The sequence below is a fragment of the Mustela erminea genome, chromosome 4, assembly GCF_009829155.1.
Source record: "Mustela erminea isolate mMusErm1 chromosome 4, mMusErm1.Pri, whole genome shotgun sequence".
In the NCBI taxonomy this organism is placed as follows: Eukaryota; Metazoa; Chordata; class Mammalia; order Carnivora; family Mustelidae; genus Mustela; species Mustela erminea.
Window position 1 is genome coordinate 133,109,190 of NC_045617.1, and position 17,500 is coordinate 133,126,689.

Sequence of the window (17,500 nt, forward strand, 5' to 3'; positions counted from 1 at the left end):
ATGAAAGCAGAAAACAGAGAACAAGTTTTAAATCATCATTCTTTGACCACAAGGAAGGTCTAGGAATGACAGACTGTGTTCAAATCCTGGGTCTATTCCTTACTTATCTATAAAACAGAAACAAAGTGACTTAACTTTTCTTCCTGGGGAAGTTCACTCTTTTGGGAAATAGGGGCAATAATGACAATATTGGCTTCCTAGGGTTGGAGTGAGTAAGAAATGATATTATTGTTGAAAGCGCTTCGCCAATGTTGTCAATGAACACACAAGGACCTTTCAAACAGCAAAATGTTTTATGATGTTAATGTGTGAACTTCAAATGAATGAGCAGAAGGAGAAACTGTCAAATCAGGATTTCCTTGCAGTTTTTTGAATGAACATATGTCAAATTGTCTCATAGGCCTCAGCTGTACAGGAAGATCAGGCGCAGGTTGCAAATTTGGTTTCTGTTACCATTCAGACTGGACAGGGTTTTTAAAAAATTGTGTGATTAGCTTATTTAGCATATCTGTTTGCAAGTGTGCAAAAGATCATAGTGTTCTTTTTATTATTATTATAATTTTATTTACTTATTTGACAGAGATCACAAGTAGGCAGAGAGGCAGACAGAGAGAGAAAGGGAAGCAGGCTCCCCGCTGAGCAGCGAGCCTGATGCGGGGCTTGATCCGGACACGCTGAGACCCTGACCTCCGCTGAAGGCTTAACCCTCTGAGGCACCCAGCACCCCAGATGGTAGTGTTCTAATAACACTGCAACACTTTAGGCGAAAGTATAATAGCTGTGGCACCGAGTGGTGCCGGCTTGGAGTTTCTAAAATTTATTTTCTAACCAGTGCTATAATTTTTATTCCTGTTTATTGACCAAGAACTGCTTCATTTACTGGACTAACCACCTTGTAGAGCAGTGATCCTGCGCTGTGGTTTCTCTGCGTTGGCCCTACAGGTAATGCTCACTGCTCTCCCATAGATGGCAGCATTTCACAAACAACGCCAGCACCCAGCCAGGGGGCTCTCCGCACTCTCCTCTCAAAGAGAAAACAGCTCCTTAATCTGTTGACAGGATTAAGGACCCCTGTTGTTTTACAGGAAGTAAATAAATCCTTATGGTATTCTGGAAACCTCAGAAGTATATAAGAGTGGTAAGTAATTGTTTATTCTATGGCAGAGGTATCAAATGAATATTTACAGCATTTAAAACAATTACTTTAGATTGATGTGGACTAGTGTTAAAATCCAGCCTGTTTGCATTATATAGTTTAGAATATTTGTTAAACTCTAGCACAGTGGGTTTACTTTCTGAGTACAGAGTTTCTTGCTAGCACGGTTTGATAGTGAACACTGAAGCTGAGAAGGCTGTGACATTTTCTTTCTCAATTCAGATGAGGCATTTAGAAATTAAAATATTATCTATTGTGTACGCAAAGGATTGCGTAAAACATATGCCACAGGATACTATAAATGAGAGAAACACAAGCAAAGTAAAAGAGGCAGTAATAGAAGAAAACTAGTATCATAGTGGATGTATTTAAGCAAAAGTTTACTTTAGACTTTAAAATCCAATGAAATTCTCAACGTTAGATAACATTGTTCAAAGTAAACAGAAAAGTACTCTCGCTCTAAATCTAGAACATCAATGCTACATTGAAAGGTTTTAGTTGAGATTCTTAAGTATGTTTCTTAAATAATTCAAAAATGACAAAGGGAAGTAATCTAAATCCACCAGTGATATTTACCCAGGGGTCAATTAAATGTTCCTACGATTTAGGATATCCACTGCCTTAGGGTATACTATTTTTCCTTTTTTTTACTCCTGATTTTTTCTGCAACTTCCTCTACTCTGTATGTTTCAAGAAGCGTATGCATTTTTTTAAAAAAGTACATCTGATCTGTGGTAATGATACATTCCTAACTAAATAAACGATTGTCATTTTGAGCTACAATGCAAACATTTTCATATATTTAGTATCCAGATTTCCAATAAGAAAATTAAAAAAAAATTTGTAAGCGATAATCTTGAATAAAGTGTCTGGTCTTTAACGATACAACTAACCTGTAAAGACTTAACCAGGCATTAAGCACAATTTTTCTTTTAAATTCAAGTGTTAAATTGAAATGTTGCTTTTCATTGCCACTCGTATTTTATTTTTATGAAGAATGGATTAGATAATTGGCCTTAATAATCCATGAAACTCATGCTCGAGTACTAGATACAGTATTAACTCTGCCCCAGTTGAACTTCTTAACAATTCTGGTCTTCAACTGCCATATTGATAAAATGTGAAAATAATTATTTTATGTAAAATACATAGTGTTAATTTAGTAAGTGGTAGGAAGTATTATTGTTTGTGTAAATCAAATACTGAATGTTTGAGTAATGATCCAGGAAAGACTCTAGAAACTGGATACAAATGGCAGATACAAATGGTTGCTTGCCCCTCCTCACACTGTATCATGTCATGAGATTGTGAGTTCCACAGGGAAATGGATGTTATCAATAACTAGTCAGTGTATATGGGCCAATCTAGATGTTGCCCGTCAGGTGTAGTAAGCTTGATAGAATTCATTTAGCATCCAAGCGTGGTGAGAGCACTGCACACTTACATAGCATTGTTAACATAATTCAATAATACGCAATAAGAGTGATAAAACAGTGATGAAAACCTGATCAGTAATTGCTCTTTTTTTTAAAGCTTCTGATAAGTACTTTTTATGCTTTAAATTCCGCTCAAGGAAATCATAAGAAATCTTCAAATGCCAGTCTAAAATTAAACAAGCTGCCATGCATTTTTTTAAAGATTTTATTTATTTATTTGACAGACAGAGATCACCAGTAGGCAGAGAGGCAGGCAGAGAGAGAGGGCGGAAGCAGGCTCCCTGCTGAGGATCTGGGATCATGACCAGAGCAGAAGGCCGAGGCTTTAACCCACTGAGCCACCCAGGCACCCCTGCCATGCATTTTTCTATTGTGCTAAGAACACGTATCATTAGATCTACCTACATGCTTAACACATTTTTAAGTGACAGAACAGTTTTGTTAAATATATTGTACCATATTGTACAGCAGACCTCTAGTGCTTGCTTTATACCCACTAAATAGCAACTCCTCCTTTTCCTCCTCCCACCACCCCCCTACCCCCTGGTGACTCTCATTCTACTTTCTCCTTCTGTGAGTTTGACTATTTTAGCTATCTCGAATGAGTGGAGTCATGTAATATTTGTACTTCTAGCACTGGTTTATTGCATTCATCCATAAGGTAGCATATTGCAGGATTTCCTTTTTTGCCTTTTTTTTTTTTGCTTTTTTTTGTTCAGGCCAACTAATACTCCATATTTATGTACAGACCAAATTTTTCTAATCCATCCATCCATCAACGAACTTTTAGGGTGTTTTCACGTCTTGGTTATTGTGAATAATGCTACAGTGAATATGGGAGTGCAAGTACCTGTTTGAGATCCTGACTTCAATTGTTTTGGATACAAGCCCAGAAGAGAGATTGCTGGATTACAGAGTAGTACTTTTTGAGGAACATCTATGTCATTTTCCAGAGTGGCTGCACCATTTTGCATTCCTACCCACAGTGTGCCAGGATTCCCGTTTCTCTGCAACCTTACCAACACTTGTTGTTGTTATTTATAAATGGCCATCCTAACAGGTAGAAAGTGATATCTTATTGAGGGTTTGATTTGTATTTCCCTGATGATGAGTGATTTAGAGCATTTTTCATAACCCTGTTGGCCACCTGTGTATCTTCTGGGAAAGACATGTCTATTCAAGTCCTTTGATATTTTTAATCAAGTATCTGGGGTTTTTTTTGCTATCAAATGTTAAAAGGGTTTTTTTTTTTAAGAAATTTTGAATATTTTATATATATAATGTACTTAAATATAATATAAATACTATATAAATATAATATGTATATACAATATAAGACAATATGTAAATATAAGTAACTACATACATAAAAATAAATATAATGTAGAATATAAATATATAGAGAATATTGTAACCCCTTTTCAGGTATGTGGTTGGCAAACATTCTCCTATTTATTCTGTTGATTGTTTTCTTTATTGTGCAGAAGCTCTTTGGTTTGATATCATCCAACCTGTCTATATTTACTTTTTTGGCCTGTGTTTTCGGGGTCATAGCAAAAAAAATTATTTTCAAGGCCAATATCATGAGCTTTTGCTTTATGTTTTCTTCTAAGAGTTTTAAAGTTTCAGGTCTTATGTTGAAGTCTTGAATCCATTTGGAATTGATTTTTGTGTGCACAATGCATTTTCTAAAGTTACCATTTTGTAAAAAAAAAAAAAATAAAGTCATCATTTTTAGACTTTATGTAGTAATCATGTTTATATGTGCAACAAATACGTACCCTAATATATCTTCTTTTTAAAATTATCTCTTTTGATTTTGAAATATAATTGAAAATTTGTTTCAGTCACTATAATCTTGATTTTTTAAAAAAGATTTTATTTATTTATTTGACAGACAGAGATCACAAGTAGGCAGAGAAGCAGGCAGAGAGAGGAGGAAGCAGGCTCCCGGCTGAGCAGAGAGCCCAATACAATGCAGGGCTTGATCCCAGGACCCTGGGATCATGACCTGAGCCAAAGGCAGAGGCTTTAACCCACTGAGCCACGCCACTCAGGCATCCCAATCTTGATTGTCTTTAAAGCCATTTCATCAGTGCTTTGAATTAATTGCTTCTTTGAAATCATGTGGTTACATATAAATACAAGATATGAGCCAATATTTTTGAAGGAGTAGCAATTTTTTACAAAAGCAGAAAACATAAAAACATTTGTCAAAAGTTTAATAAGCTATCAAAGATACACCTTCCACATACCATGTTACTTCTAGGAAAAACTGAATTAAAATATGGTATTATAATAATAATAACAGATCATTAACAAACATGTGATTGTGTTTTTCAACTTTGCGTGGGTCTTTATGTAAATGTATTAAAAAATAAAAAGACGGAATCCCCCTGCAGTGCTGGAAATAAGGTCACCATAGCCAATGGTCTGTGCTCCTGAATTCCTGTCTTGGGTTAGACTCTCTATCGGACCATTGTCCAAGTGCACTCCAGCAGACTTGCAGGCCAGCCTGCTGCTTAGAAACATCACTGGTCATGTCTTCCTTTCTAGAATAAATCAGACACTTCAGGTACATAGGTGGATTTTCCCTTTGGTAATAAACACAGCACAATGTCATATATTTTCTTCCTTAACATTTGTGGCATCTATGCCTTCCTTGGGTTCTCATTCATCACTTCACATCACCTCATAACAAACCAGGCTCTGTTTCTGGTCTTGCTGCCTTCTAAGGTGTCACCAGAAAATTCTTCCTAAAAAAACTCACCTTAGGAACCGTCAGTAGCCCATCCCATCAGAATCCTCTGCCTGATTTTCAAGATGGTAAGATAAGAATGTCTGGTCACATTTTCCACTCTTTCCCCCCAGAAGCCCTGCAGATGAGCCCGACTCCTCGCAATCCCGGATCACCTCATTCTTCAGTCGGTGACTAGTCTTCCTTCTCCCATGTCCTCCCCACAAATCCTTAACCCTCTCTGCTGACTGTCCAGATCCTATCCCTCCTCTATGTGCTCCCTCTGATTTATTCACTGTCGTATCTCTGATACAATGTGATAGAGACTCTGTAACTTCAGAGACTGGGAGAACTCAAGACCCCTTTGCCTGTCATGTTGTCTCTGACTCATCCAGGTCGCAGAAGTCCCCCCCCCCCCATGAAATCTTATCCTACGTATAGCCTGGAACCACCCTTCTATTTTTTGGCTTATTTTAATTGATAGATTGATCAACCAGTATTCTTTCCTGTAGAATTATTCCCTCATAAATTGCTTAATAAACACTGTGAGTAACAGGAACTTGTCGGTCCAGGCTTGCTTCCTTCTACATTTAGGCAACTCTCACATGACTTAGGTCTCGTCCTGCGAAGTGAGTTCCCGGGGGGGAGGTGTAGCGTGGTAAGGAAGCATACCCATGTTATATTCAGAACAATGCGAATTTAAATTCTGTCTCTATCAAAAACAGTTCTGTGACTTTAACTTTTCCAAGTCAGATCTTCATTTATGATATGGGGAAGCGCGGTGGTCTGTCTCACATAGTTAACACAAAGATTAAATAAAATCAGGTACATAAAAATGTAGAATATTACTTGCCACCTTGTAAGGATTCAAACATGAGGATTGTTACTCTTTTTTTTTTTAAGATTTTATTTATTTATTGATAGACAGAGATCACAAGTAGGCAGAGAGGCAGGCAGAGAGAGAGGAGGAAGCAGGCTCTCTGCTGGGCAGAGAGCCTGATGTGGGGCTCGATCCCCAGACCCTGGGATCATAACCCACGCCAAAGGCAAAGGCTTAACCCACTGAGCCACCCAGGCACCCCAATTGTTACTCTTTTTTTTTTTTTTTTAAGATTTTATTTATTTATTTGACACAGAGAGAGATCATAAACGGGCAGAGAGGCAGGCAGAGAGAGAGGAGGAAGCAGGCTCCCTGCTGAGCAGAGAGCCCGATGCGGGGATCGATCCCAGGACCTGAGATCATGACCTGAGCTGAAGGCAGAGGCTTTAACCCACTGAGCCACCCAGGCACCCCAATTGTTACTCTTTTTGTTGGTGGTGATATTTCACTGAATTCTGGCCTGGAATCACCCATTTTACTATGACCTAGTGACAATGTGATTTTTAATATTTCTCATGTATTTTGATACATGCCTCAACCATTTGTGGAATACAAGGAAGGAGTAATAATTTCAAAATTATTTAAGTCTCTTGTCTTGGAGGATAGTGTTTGTTCTTTTAGTTTCAGTTTCAGGATCCACCAAATAAAAGTCAAAATGCTTACCTCGTAGAGATAATGTAGGAATCTAATGAATTTCGATTTTTAAAATGTTTTGACAATGCATAGTGCTAGAACTGAGTATTAAATATTTTAACAAAAGTCAGCGATGTAACATTACTTAAACCATGAGACTTAGTTAGGGTCTCCTAGCTGAGGCTGTTCCCAGCTCTGGCATCTGACTGACCTGCGCTTGCTGTGTACTTGAGCGGGGGCAACCAACCTACTAAATGCTGCATTCATTTTCTTGTTTATACAATTGGAAAATACACTCCAAGAACCAAACCCTGTAGGTTCTTTTTCAGGATTAAATGGGAGTGTGCCTGTACATATTAATGCTCAGTAAATAATGATGCATGAGACAGAGTCCAGTCAACGTGTTGAGTGAACAAAGACTTGCAGGTCACCTGGACTTTGCTGCAGGTTTGGCTCATTTAGGCATAGTGACAGGAAGTTTTATGGAAGAGTATCAGTTGTATTGAATTTATTGAATAGTGTGTATCTACGACCTGTCAGTCATCCTTCAGGCATCCTGGCAGAGGAAACAAAACACAACTCTTTCCGTCACCAACATTTTATCTCATTGGTTGCAAAAAATTGTGTAAGAAATGCATGAAAGATGTTCTAATTTCCTTCAAGAGCCAAGTTACAAAAACCTGAAACTGGGGGAAAAAAAAAAAAGAAAAGAAAAAAAGCAACGAACAGAAAATTTAAATAAAGGTCCAAGGTAGCAATTACGAAGATATCCTAAGGGAACAGATGATTAATTGGCAAGTGAATGTTATAAACATGTGTCCAAGAAGTTCTAAGGCAGAGAGATCACTTTATATAAACTATATAAATAATAAACATGTTTATGAGAAGTTTTCCCCAAACTAACTTCACTCTGAATTCAGTGGGGGTGCTGAATGAGCTCCGACTGTTTTATGTCATTTGTGTACAGAGGGGGCCTGCCCGGCGTACAGGGTCAGAAAGACTACCTTTTTTTTTTTTTTGGACACCTAATAAAATATCAGTGCTTTGCTCTGCTTTATTTCGATAGCTAATTTAAAAAAAAAAAAAAATGCACTGACACTATAATTTCCAAAGCCCTAGGAAGTACGACTCTCAGACTTTGAAATCAAACTGAAGGTCTCTGAGGGAAAGTAGAAACTTTGGCGGCTGCCCTTACTTTCCCATAGAGGACTTTGATCACTTACCTCACAATGGAGAGCTCGGAGCTCGCTGGTGCTCTGCTGACATCAGCAGACAGGGTTTCTGCTTGTCACTAAGTGAAAGCTTATCATCGGGAAGGGTTTTTTGTTTTTCGCTTTTTTTCCTAGGTGTCTTTTTTGGAGCTCCTATCTTCGCCTTTCATCTATAATGAAACAGCATTGAAAAGGAGGTGGCCTGTGAGAGCAGACCAGGAGAATAGATTCTTTCTTTCGCAGGAATAGAGGGCTGCTGTTCTAGTTAACTCTTGCCTTTTATTCTGTTTTGACACAATTGTCAAAACGTTTAACTCTTCCTTTCCCGGAAGCTGTCAGATTTGGAAAGAGAGTAGTGATCAGCAAAGGAATTCCGCCGATGTTATTGAATGCAGATCTGATTAAGCGAAGTCAGTGTTATTTTGAGATAAGAAAGTCCTGCAGATATAAACAACCTGACATTTTACTTCCTTTTTACAGTGTAGCTCAGACGCAAACCACATGAGTTTGGCCTATTGATTTGGAAATATGAGACATGACAAATCGCTGTTTTTCTAAACTGGAAACCGAAGAAATTGTACACTTCCTCAAGAATTACACACTTGAGCTCAGAAGAAGGTAACCTCTGGATCTTCAGAACCCGTTTTATGGCTTTGAAGGGTGTTCAAACAGGGCTTAACAAGTGTTTATTGGGCCAAGGTATATGGTTCAAAGAAAACAGAACCACACGGGCTTGCTTGTATAACAGTGTGAAGCGACTACATTAAACTAGGCGAGATTACTCCAGAGGGGAAATGGTGTTAGGAAAACCTTCTGTGAGTGAGAGCAGATAGATTGCCATGGAATAAAGAGTAGTGTCTTAGAAATCGAATAATAGGGACACACACAATAATTGTCCTGCTTTCTCTTAAATGTATGGACACAAACAAAGGGGTTAGCTGGTTTGGGAAGAGGAAATCACGAGGAGTATAGAGTGTCAATGCATTTCTTCCGTGGTTAGGCGAGTTCAGAGAAAGACAAAGCTAATTCCCACAGGAGAATGAAGGAGAGAAAACCAGGAATGCTCTGTGGGAAGGAGACCTACAGGATCGGGTAAAAAATGTCTAAAGATTGCTACTTTAATAAGATGCCATTGACTGTAGAAGAACATTCCAAAAGTTAAGGCTGTCATGCCAGCCTTCTGGGTTGCTACCTATTCTCTGCTTCTCTTTGTTGGAAGAGTGACAGGTGTGTGAAAAGGGAAAGAGTAGGCAGTGCTCATCTCGGTGACCAAATGGAGCTAAGGAAGGTCATAGGGTGACCATGTCCAGCCAAGGTCATATTTTTCGGCATCAGATTGCGATGACACAAATGTTTAGTGGCATTCTTGGTCTTTCCATTTTTGCCACCATTTGCATGCTCGCACATCTTTTGGTAGCACACGGTTGCTGCATGTTTCTGTTAATTACTAATTTTTCCTTTATACAATTTGACATTCTAGTTGCTTTCTCTATTGCAGAATCTCTTAGCCTCAGCCCTACTGGTATGTTGGGCCAGAAAATTCTTTGTCATGGGAGCATTGCCTGTGAATGGTAGGATGCTTAGCTGTATCCTTGGCCTTTACCTGCTAGACACCAGTTTCATCCCTGGCAATCAGAATTGTCTCCAGATAATGCTAGCTGATGTCTCCAGGGGAAAAAAAAAATCATCCCAGGTGAGAGTGGCTGGTCTAGTCTTTACTTTTTGTGTAGTCTGAAAAAGTTTATACTAAAAATAAATATGATTCCCTAGAAATAGTGTTCTAGTGGTTGCAAGTGGAATGAAAACTTAAGCTGCCTGTTTATTAAACATTAGTTAATTGGTCTGAACTGACACTTGGTATCACATTTCAAAACATTTTGTCTCAGTGCTTTGATGGATGCACTTATGTGTTTTGGAAGTCAAATTCTGTTTTTATCTATCTATCATCTATCTATCATCTATCCATCTATTATCTAACTACTTATTTACATGCATATTGCCTTAAAAATACCATTCGTTTGGGTTCAAACATTTGGGAAATATGGCTTTCCCAACCAGGACAGGTTATCAGGAGCTTACAGAAGATGAGTCAGGAAGAGGACAGGATCAAAACATATTGTGTGTGGGGGGGAGACAACTCTCTCCATCAATACGAAGGGTCACTGGCTTGAACTCAGAAGTGGAATAAACTTGGTACATCAGTACGGGGGTGATAACAAATAAGCACACTGTACAATTTTGAAGAGCCATCTCTTGACTTAGCCCTGATGTAATGGTTTTATTGTTGTTTGTTTGTTTTAGTTTTTTGTCCCAAGTGTTAATGACACAAAGCAACTGTAATGGAATGGAAAGCGTGCTGGGCTAAGAGTTAAATAACCAGGTTCAAGTCTCCACCCATCCACGGAGGCAGAGTGGAGAGCCCAAAGTACTTATCCCAAAAGTAGGAGAAAAATTACACAGAGGGCTGCTGCGCCGGTGAGGTCGCATAAATTACAGACTAAAACGTCTGATCAGTGGAAAGGTCTTATGAAACTGGATTCAGTTACTGCTTCTTTAAATATTATTAACAGTATAGAGTATAAAGATATTTCAAAGTTGCCCTAAGGAGCTCCTGTGACACAGTTTTCCTGGACAAGCAGCTGAACCAAACTTCAGGTCAGCCATGCCTGGGGGGATCTGTGGGTCACTATGATATTGCGTCTATATGGGGTTTTACAAATCAATTCGTATGTCTTATACATTAGGGGGGGAATGACTATAGAAAAGAATGGGAAGGGGGCGCCTGGGTGGCTCAGTGGGTTAAGCCTCTGCCTTCGGCTCAGGTCTGCATCCCAGGGTCCTGGGATCGAGCCCCACATCAGGCTCTCTGCTCGCTGGGGAGCCTGTTTCCCCTCTCTCTGCCTGCCTCTGCCTGCTTGTGATCTTTCTCTCTCTCCCTGTCAAATAAATAAATAAAATCTTTGGGAAAAAAAAAAAAAAAGAATGGGAGGGATGGCTATTTTGTAAATTGAAAAATTCCCACTGCTTTTCTTAGCAGTAGAAGTAATCATTCCATTTTTACCCGTTTTAGGAATTTACTTTTAATACCAGGAATTTATGATGGCTATGTGTAATACAAATACCTCTAGATACTATGTTTTCTTGACTTAAAATCTAAGCTTTTTTTATTGATCATTCTCATCTGCAACCTCTCACTGAAGTTACTATTTTGATTAAACTCACACACACAAAAAATGTCCTGACAACCTGGAGTTGATAATTCACCCCATTAAGTTCAGGAAAAGGAATTTTGAAAAGGAAACACAGAGCAACACAAAAATACCATTGTCAAAATGGAATACATTTAAGTGGTATTATTATAGTAAGGAGGGAAAATATAAGTGACGTGTTTAATTTTAATCATGGCCTTCCAACAACCTGTTTTTTCATCTGCTAAAAAGTTTCTAAAATGGCTAGTTGATGGGAATACAATGGTGCAAGAGAACGGAATAAGAGATTCTCCTGGAGGATACCTGGCTCACTTTCCTAGGAGATTAAGAAAAATGAAGAACAGCACATAGTCACCAAACTCTTTCCTCAGGAATAACCTATACTCAAATGACAGGTGAAGGAAAAAGTGCCATTTGTGTTATGAAAATCATGACTTACGTTTCCAGTTTTCTTTTTTTCTAATCTTATATGGAAAAGAGTCATTTTATAATATAGTTTATACTAGCTTATCAGTTATAGAGTAGGTTCTATGTTAGTTATTAATACACATGACCAAGAACTTTATTCTTTATTTACTTTTTTTTTCTTTTTTTTTTTTGAGTGAGAGGGAGAGGAAGAAAGAGAGAGAACCTCAAGCAAACTCCCTGCTGAGCATGGACCCTGATGTGGGACTCCATCTCACGACCCTGAGATCTGACTTGAGCTGAAATCGAGTCAGACGCTTAACTGACTGAGCTGCCCAGGTGCCCCAGGAACTTTAAGTATATATTCAAGCACAAGAACTGTCAAGTGTTAACACTGCCAAGGTGCCCATATTAAAATTAGCCCATTTCTTTTTTTTTTTTAACATTTTATTTATTGTCGGGGTAAAAAAAAAAAAAAAAAACATTTTATTTATTTATTTGACAGAGATCACAAGTGGACAGAGAGACAGGCAGAGAGAAAGGAGGAAGCAGGCTCCCTGCTGAGCAGAGAGCCTGATGCGGGGCTCGATCCCAGGACCCTGGGATCATGACCTGAGCCAAAGGCAGATGCTTTAACCCAGTGAGCCACCCAGGCACCCCAAATTAGCACATTTCTAGTGTACACTTCAGAATTCTGGTGGGTGAGTCTGTCAACTTTAACTGTAATGTATTCATCATTTTGGGAATATGTTTTTACATGCTATCATGGAAGACCCCGTGATTTCACTTAAAAAAAAAAAAGTTCTGATGTAATTGGACAGGAGCACAGAGAGTTTATCCTCTTCTGCAGCGTTGTTGTTGAACAAGGAGAAGGAAGGAGAAAGGAGAAAGAACTGGAGACATTTCCTTTAAAATGTGGACCTTTGCGGTGGCTGGCTGGTTCAGTCAGAGGAGCACGTAACTCTTGATCTCAGGGTCATGAGTTTGAGGCCCATGCTGGGTGTAGAGATCACTTAAAATACAATAAATGTGGACCTTCTATGGCCTGTGCACTTGCTGAGTGAAGTGTGTCTCCAGCCATTCTCTGTCTAGGACTTTTAAGGGCCCATGTCCTTCCAGATAAATTTCCTCTACGGGGCAACAAAGCCAAAAACGGGAACCTTCTCAGGTCACAGATGATCTCACTAACAGCTATCGAATGCCTTATTGGTGCAAAATCAGCGCCTTGTCATTTTATAATGACATTTTACAATGTCTGATTTCAAACTTGCAGTTTGAATACCCTTTTAAAGTTCTCAGTTATATGTATTAATAACTAATATGGAATCTATTCTGTAATTGATGAGCTAGTGTAAGCTACATCGTAAAATGGTGTCATTCTCTGCTTCTATAGTATTGTGGATGAAATACAACTGATTGAAATGCTCTAGAATACAGTTTTAAATCTTTTGTTTGAACATGATTACGTCTGATTCCCAGGAATTTCCAAATTCTAAACAAAATGAGAAACCAGTAGTGTGAAGACAGAACTGGAGACCCAGCAAAGAGGCTTATTTCTGCCTTATTTCTTCATTCTTTCTCATGTCCTTTGTGTGATGGAAATGAAAGTTACCTTTAATGAGCTCGGTGCAAGAAATTGAGATTTCTGCCCAACTGGTCCGACCTTCTCTCCCTCCCTCCTTCCTTTCTTCTTTCTGTCTTTTCTTCTCTCTGTCCTTCCTTCCTTTAATTTTTTCCACTGATACAGGGAACAACACAGTGGACCATTATGTGAACAGATGCTGCAGAGGCACATGCGAGAGAGGAAAGGAACAAGTTAAACAAAGTCCCCACAAAATGAAGGAGCAGGTCAAGTGAAACCAGCTGTGCGAGATCGGAGGGAAATGAGGCAATAATAAAGATCACACAGGAGAAACATCTAGCCTGGACTGCCATGAGCTCGCTCTCCCTCTCCCAACCCTCAGCCCCCTTTATACTCCCTGGGGGTTTCCAGCAGCTATAGGGTTTATGTGCAAAAAGAATCAACAGAAGATAGGAATGCTAAACAGGAATGAAGCTATTTCTCAATTATTCTGCAAAGCTGATCATTCCTTTCTGCATGGAAAATTGGTTATATATGGTTTTACTTTTCTAATAGCAATATTTTGACAAGTGACTTCTCAGCCTTTACTTTAGTCATCTGCAAAAATGATGTAACATAAAAATTTCTGTTGTCATACTTTTTCAAGCAAATGATGCACTTCCCAGCTAATTCTTGCTATGATTCATCCACACATTCTTGATTGAGACCTGTAAAACATCCTGAAAACTACTAATATTGATTTATATCAATATTAATTATTGATTAATCTGAGGCTTGATAATAATTGAATCCGGTTAACAAAAGCAAGTCAGTTGTGGTGCTTAGAAATTTTGAATAGTGCTTGCCTTTTTCTTTTATTCCTCTGTCTAGATGAGAGTTAACCTTGGATAAAATCCATCTGACAAATTCAAATTAGACAAGGCCAAAATATTGATGCAGATGTAGGCTTGAAATCAATTGAAACCTCTAAAAATAATGTTGGAAAAGTTGGCATAATAGAGAAAATTATTAAATATGGCATTCTTCAAAACGAATTTGAAAATGATACAATCTGTGATATAAATCAAATGAATAAATACAATGATTTGTGCAAATCTAACACATAAATATACCTGAATTAATCAAGGAAATTTAAGGTTTCTTTTCTATTAAAGAAAAATATTCGTCCTGCACCTCCCATACTGAATGTAAATTATCACATATTTAATTTAAAAAAACATTTCTTTATAGATGCCAGAGATATTTAAAAAGGGCAAACAAGAATTAATACTTTTATATCTTGGTCTACAAAGCTTAGAATTCATTTTTGGGTGAGGAAAACGTCAGCTTACCCTTATTTATAATACATAGAATTTAGAAACAAGATAAATGTCTAATAAAAGAATATGATTAAATAGGAAACATTTATTAAATGGGATAGTAGAGAAAATAGTAATAAAATAATGAGTAAGAAAAACAATACACAAAAACAGTCTTGTAGAGCCAAAGTCAAATATTTAAAATTGGTTGCCTATATTTTCATAATGCAATATAGTAGTATAATGACAATTCAGTGATTATTTATTTGTCCTACCAAAGATCACATAGAACATTTTCTAGTTGCAAAACATACCATGCTAGGCTTCATGGAGGATTTAGAAATGAATAATTTTCTTCATTTGTGTTTCTTGTTTTCTTGTTTTTGCAATGATGTTGTGAATATTTTATGGAGGTTTATTAGGCAGAGTTCAGTAAAAGATGACTCCCTGCTTTGGGCCAGAAAGTGACCCTCTCCACTGAGTATATACCTTTCATTTGTATGTATGTACCTTTCATTGCTAGGTTTGATGAAGGATGGATTTTAAGGTATATAAGCTAGTTTCCTGAATCATTTTCTGTAAATCATACCCAAAATAAGACTCAGTCCTCCTCTCTATTCTCCTGGACATGAACAATAGTTTGTAATTGCTTTCAACTCTTTTGACACAGGACTTTCAAGAAAACTTGTTAAATGGAGCCCCAAACCCAGGAAATATGCTCACTGCTCCTTCCAAATATGGTTTCAAAGTCAATAGACCTGGAAAATGTTTCTTTCTCATAGTAAACCAGTAAACAGATAAAGGGAAAGTTGCTCCTTTTTTTCCTATGTAGGCAGCATGTACTCTTTTTTTTTTTTTTTTTTTTTTTAAGATTTATTTATCTGAGAGAAAGAGAGAGAAGGGGGGAGGGGCAGAAGAAGAGAATCTCAAACAGACTCCCCACTGAGCATGGAGGCTGATGCAGGGTTCAGTTCCACAACCTTGGGATCATGACCTGAGCCAAAATCAAAAATTGGGTGCTTACCTGACTAAGCCACCCAGGTACCCCAGAACATATTCTTAACATGAGTGGACTTGTACCTCGAATATCTAGACTATAAATATCTAGACAAGGGAGAAACTATACAACAATAGAAAATGTCCAAATATTATTACTGTTTTAAAGAAAAAAATATGTGGGTATTTCTCCTATGCAAAAGTTTTTATTATCATCTCTTATTCTATTGTATCCACTTTTAATTAATTTACATACTACATGTCTTCAAGCATATCTTCAGTAATTTTATAGCATTTTGTTTGTCAATATTAGAGTTAAAATTTTTGGTACTTAATTTTATTGTTACTAAGAAGATAAATTATACTTAATTTTATTTTGTTGTACAAAACAACATTTTGGCTGAAGCCACGTGGGTAATATATACTAATAGAAAGAATGAGGGAACTTTCCAGATAAATAATAAAACTAAATGAAAAATTTTAGATAATAAAACACCTAGAAGAAAATTTTGGAAATGTTTATCTAATCTCACATAGAATAAAATAAAATAAAATAAAATAAATGGGAAATTCAAATAAAATTTCCATATATTTAGTTATAATCTAAGTAATAGGCTTCAAATGCAACAAATACATAAGTAAAATTGTGAAGAAAGCCAAAAAATGGGGAAAGTATTTTAAAATCATAAAAATCAAAGGATTTATGCAAAATAATAAAGAATAGACTAAATCTGATCCCAGTGACCAAAGAATAGATACAATTCATGAAATAAAACAAGCAAATTGACAAGACACCTGAAAAATTTAATACCAGAATAAAAATATTTGTAAATTAATGAAATTAGAACTATTTTCATTTATGAAACTCTCTATAGGGGCTTGTAGAATGCAATAGCACCCAGAGATATGAACAAAAGGAAATATGGGTTTGTTTATCTTTACCTTCCTGGAGGGAATTTATATTAAAAGTTTAGAAGAATGTACACCATTTGATCCAGTAGTTTCAATTCTTTACTGTCAAATATGGGTTAAAACGGAGGCAAACAGTTTAGTATAACCTTATTTATAACATACAGAAATTAGAAACAATCTAAATGTCCAACAATAGAATATGATTAAATTAGTATTATTTATTTATTCATTTAATGTAGTAAGGAAACGCTCCTGATAAAGGTTAAATAATAAATCTTTTTTTACAAACTTTAAAATTGGTTATATTTTATAATTGTATTTTAGTGGTTCAACTGACGGTGAGTTTTAATTTTCTCTTTGCGCTAGTTGACATTTTTCTACTTCCCTAAATCAACATTGATTATTTGAATAATCAGCTACTGATAGTCAATGCTATTGGACACCTGGGTAGTTCAGTTGGTTAAGCTGCTGACTCTCAGTTTTGGCTCAGGTCATGATCTCAGGGTCCCTTCAGAGTAGCTGAAGTCAGGGTCCTTGGACTGAATGCGTCATTGAACTCCGCACTCAGGGAAGAGTCTGCTTGTTCTGCATCTCCCCTCTCTCATGCTCTCTGTCTGTCTCTCAAATAAATAGATCTTTTAAAAAATTAATTAATGCTATTTCAAGAGGGAAATCTATAAAAGAGGATATTGCGACAAAGGTTTAGTGTTTCAAAGGTTGGATTGAATTTCAAGCTTGTTTAATTCACATGTTTCCAACCACTGCAAATCATAACTGTCAACGTAATTGCCTATTTACAACAGAGTCATAAAAGCATGAAAGTATAAGGCAGCTGTGTAGAGGTGAGACTCCGTAGTACTGTAATGGTTAGAGTCGCTGAAGTCGATTTTCTCAACCACCAACATACAAAGGAGTCTTTCAGTAATCTCCTCATCACCTGATGTTTTGTTCAGAAACCATTGTGATTTGTTGCTATGGGACCTGGAAGATCTTCATGGGTTCCAGTTCCACACTGTAGCTTATCTGGGCACGTTTCAGGCATTGA

At 37.2% G+C, this 17,500-nt stretch overlaps 1 long non-coding RNA gene across 1 annotated transcript; it reads left to right on the forward strand.

The window, feature by feature from the left end:
• Nucleotides 1-1,056: 1,056 nt before the first annotated feature.
• Nucleotides 1,057-9,740, forward strand: LOC116587848. The gene is made up of 3 exons (XR_004284674.1): nt 1,057-1,138; nt 8,534-8,671; nt 9,552-9,740. It is a non-coding gene; the product is annotated as an uncharacterized LOC116587848 (long non-coding RNA).
• Nucleotides 9,741-17,500: the final 7,760 nt, after the last annotated feature.